This window comes from Salvelinus sp. IW2-2015, unplaced genomic scaffold, assembly GCF_002910315.2.
Source record: "Salvelinus sp. IW2-2015 unplaced genomic scaffold, ASM291031v2 Un_scaffold5534, whole genome shotgun sequence".
Taxonomy (NCBI): domain Eukaryota; kingdom Metazoa; phylum Chordata; class Actinopteri; order Salmoniformes; family Salmonidae; genus Salvelinus; species Salvelinus sp. IW2-2015.
Window position 1 is genome coordinate 1,635 of NW_019946799.1, and position 4,591 is coordinate 6,225.

General features: G+C 42.1%; 1 protein-coding gene across 1 annotated transcript in view; it reads left to right on the top strand.

Moving 5' to 3' along the window:
- The first annotated feature begins 579 nt into the window (after nt 1–579).
- The window catches only part of LOC112078311 (lactase-like protein), a 20,636-nt gene continuing 16,624 nt past the window's right edge, over nt 580–4,591 (top strand). The window contains exon 1 of the mRNA XM_024144596.2: nt 580–676. The gene's annotated coding sequence lies outside the window, so the exon portion shown is untranslated. The remainder of the gene's footprint in view (nt 677–4,591) is intronic.

Here is a 4,591-nt window from a genome sequence, read left to right on the forward strand (position 1 = left end):
GGTTGAGTGAGGTAAGGTGGAGGTAAGTTGACCGAGAAAACATTCTCATTTACAGCAATGGCCTGGGGAATAGTTACAGGGGAGAGGAGGGAGGATGAATGAGCCAATTGTAGCTGTACTTGACAGCATATATTATTATTCATTATTATTATTAGCATCATTATTATGAATATTATTATTATCATTAATATAAGTATTAGTATCATTAATATTATTATTAATTAATATATTTATACTACCATTCTTTATTATTACTATATTATCATCATCATCATCATGAATATTATTATTATTATTTATAATTAGTATCATTAATATATTTTATTATTATCATCATCATTATGAATTTATTATTATTTAATATATTAGAGTATCATTAATTTATTTATTATTATCGTTAATACTATTATTATTAGTCTCATTAGTTGATATTGAATTTTATCATCTTAATATTATTATCAGTATTAATTAATTATCATTTATTATATTATCATTATATTATTATCATATGTATTATTATCATTATTATTAATATTATTATTAATATTATTAATTGTTATTCTTATGTCTTGAACAGAGACCTGGCTGAACTGGTGGACCCCGCTGGCCTGATCCTGGATCAGAGTGGTCTACTCTGTCCCCTGGGGGTTCAGACGCTCTGCTCAACTTCGTCAAGGTAAGAAAATGGCGTGTTAGGTCCGTGTGGCTCAGTTGGTAGAGCATGGCGCTTGCAAGCCAGGGTTGTGGGTTCATTCCCACGGGGGGACCAGGATGAATATGTATGAACTTTCCAATTTGTAAGTCGCTCTGGATAAGAGCGTCTGCTAAATGACGTAAATGTAAATGTGTTAGCCATCGTTAAGGTGTATTGTTTACGCTTCAAAACTAGGGTTTTGATACTGTAGAAAAAAGGGTCTCTCTTAACAACAGGCCTTTAAATCTCCTAGCCTCACCACCACATCATCAGTACAACAACTGATCCTGCAGTAAAACAACTGTTTCTGCAGTAAAAACAACTGATTCTGCAGTAAAACAACTGATCCTGCAGTAAAACAATGATTCTGCAGTAAAAACAACTGATTCTGCAGTAAAAATACAATGGATCTGCAGTAAAACAACTGATTCTGCAGTAAAACAACTGATTTGCAGTAAACAACTGATTCTGCAGTAAAAAACTGATTTGCGTAAAACAACTGATCTGCAGTAAAACAACTGATCCTGCAGTAAAACAACTGATCTGCAGTAAAAACAACTGATCTGCAGTAAAACAATCGATTCTGCAGTAAAACAACTGATTCTGCAGTAAACAAAACTGATCCTGCAGTAAAACAACTGATCCTGCAGTAAAACAACTGATCCTGCAGTAAAACTCAATTTACTTGTTGTAATATAAGTAATAATTGTAGTACAGTAGTAGTACTTATTTTAGTAGCAGTAGAATAGTAATGTAGTGGGCAGTAATATTTGACATGTGTATGTATACAGTGTATTTGATATTATACACTGAACAAAAATATAAACGTAAAGTGTGGGTCCCATGTTTCGTGAACGGAAATAAAATATCGCAGAAATGTTTCATACGCACAAAAAAAATCAAAAGTTCTGTGCACAAACTTGTTTTCATCCCTGTCAGTGAGCATTTCCTCTTTGCCAAGATAATCCATCCACCTGACAGGTGTGGCATATCAATAAGCTGATTAAAACAGCGTGATCATTACATAGGTGCACCTTGTCCCGGGGACAATAAAATGCCACTAAAATGTGCAGTTTTATCACACAACACAATGTTTTGAGGGAGCGTGCAATTGGCAAACTGACTGCAGGAATGTCCACCGGAGTTGACGCCAGATAATGTCATGTTCATATCCCTACCATAAGCTGCCTCCAACGTCGTTTTAGAACATTTGGCAGTACTTCCAGCCGGCCTTATAACCGCAGACCACGAGTAAACACGCCTCGGACCTCTTCACCTGCCGGATCGTTTGGGGGGGATTTGCGTTTGTATATTTGTTCAGTATAAATACCTCACATTCGACTCGTAATAAGACGAAGCAATTAGCCTATTAAAATGTTTATCTGACTCCATAAAGGTAATTAGCAATATGCAAGAGACTACGGTTGAACCAGGTGCCATCAAGTATTATGTGTTCAGCTGACTAAGATCAAGGAATAGTCATGGGAAGAGAATATCAAAACAAGTATTATTTAATAACTTTGTCAAATGAATGGGTTCACGTACAAGGCATAAAGCTTAAGTTACAATGCAATACTGACATTAACAAAGCATTATTCTAGGCATATAAATTCTAAGGTTAACTTACACGGAAAAGCAGAAATATACTCTTACTAGACATTTACATTACATTTAAGTCATTTAGCAGACGCTCTTATCCAGAGCGACTTACAAGTTAGACCAGAGGCTCAGAAGCGCTAGGAAATGAGAAGTGATCATACAACCTTCCTCCGTGGACTGGACACAGGATAAGGAGACAGGATAAGGACACAGGATAAGGAGACAGGATAAGGAGACAGGATAAGGAGACAGGATAAGGACACAGGATAAGGACACAGGATAAGGACACAGGATAAGGAGACAGGATAAGGAGACAGGATAAGAGAGACAGGATAAGAGAGACAGGATAAGAGAGACAGGATAAGGAGACAGGATAAGAGAGACAGGATAAGGACACAGGATAAGGAGAACAGGATAAGAGAAGACAGAGTAGGACATACAGGATATAGGAGACAGGATAAGGAGACTAGGATAAGGGACACAGGATAAGAGAGACAGGATAAGGACACAGGATAAGGGACACACAGGATACAGGAGACAGATAGAGGCAGACAGGATAAGAGAGAGGACAAAAAGGCAATTTCAAATTCACATTTAGGAACATCTGTAAACGGTGTAAAAACGTTAACTCCGAGCAGAACTTCACCGTTGACCAGTTCACAACCATACATAGTTTAGCAGTGTAGACGTGACCGACGCAAGGCCCAATCTTTCTCACCGGGTGGTCCGCAGCATTAACACCTGTATGTGTGTGTGTGTGTGGGGGGGGGGGGGTTTGGGTGGGTGGGGAAGGACGCAGTGTATAATAAGACACAAATCCCTGAGAGACAGAAAACTATTTTTACAATATAGTAATTTAGAGGAGTTCACGACCCTTGTACGATACAGCGAGTGATACCCACAAGGATATCATACATCCGATATAGAAGGCATCAGAGTTATCCTCAGTAGACCACAGATATCATACATCCATAACAGACAGCACAGAAGTTATCCTAGATATCATACATCGCAATGGACAGACAGGCATGCAGAGTTATTCCTTCAGATATCATACATCCAGTACAGACGGCATCAGAGTTATCCTCAGATATCATACCACTATCCATACGGACAGCTCAGAGTTATCCCTCAGAACCAGATATATACATCATCCAACAGCAAGCTTCAGGTATCCTCAGATATCATCATCCATACAGACAGCATCAGAGTTATCGCTCAGATATCATACATCCATACAGCACATCGACAGTCTATCAGATTGTTACATCCATCAGACGATAGAGTACCCAGATTATCATTCCATGACAGACAGATAGAGTTATCCTCAGATATCATTACTCCTACAGACGCATCAGAGTTATCCCCTCTAAGTATCGCAAGTTCATACCTTGGTCCGGGACAGATAGGTAGTATACTGTACCAGATACAGTTAACAGTCCATTACTAGACAGCTCGATACCTTCATATCGAGGGGGAAGGTGACTGGATCAGCATCATGGCATTTCCCTCGTGCCAGATGAGGGTTGAAACGGGTAACATGTCCTATGAGCCTGCCGTCTCAGAGGGGGAGGCTGACTGGTCCTGGGCAATTGTCCCTCTCAGAGGAGGAGGGCTGACGTGGTCCCCACTGGGGCATTGTCCCTTCGGATAGAGGGGTGCGGAGGGCGACGGGTCCTTGGAGCTATTGTCCCTCTCAGAGGGCGGAGGGCTGACTGGTCCTTGTGGGCAGTGCTTCCCTTCTCAAGAGGGGGAGGTGCTATGGTCCTTGGGCATTGTCCCTCTCAGGGGGCGGAGGTACTGCGTGGGCTGGCTCAGAGGGCGGGCGGCTGTGACTGTGTCCTTGGGCATTGTCGCCTTTCTCAGAGGGGCGGAAGGGGCTGACTGGTCCTTGGGTCATTGTCCCTCTCAGAGGGCGGGAGGGGCTGATACTGGGCCTTGTGGGCATGTGTCCGTCTTCAAGGGCGGGGAGGGCCTGGACTGTCCTTTGGTGGCAGTTGTCCCTCTACAGAGGGGCGGAGGGCTGACTGGTCCTTGGGCATTGTCCGCTCTCAGAGGTGCGCGAGGGGGCTTCCTGATTGTCCTCTCGCGAGGTGACGTCCTGGGGCAATTGTTCCCTCTCAGAAGGGGAAGGGCTGACTGGTCCTTGGGCATTTCCCGTGGGGTCAGAGGGTCGGGGAGGGGCTGAACTAGTATAGGTTTGTTAGCCGTTGTTTCTGCCTGGTGGGCAATTAGTCGTAGAATTAACCCTAATGCTCCATGCTGGCTTTGTCTTGTATTGGGTAGTGGGGAAATCAA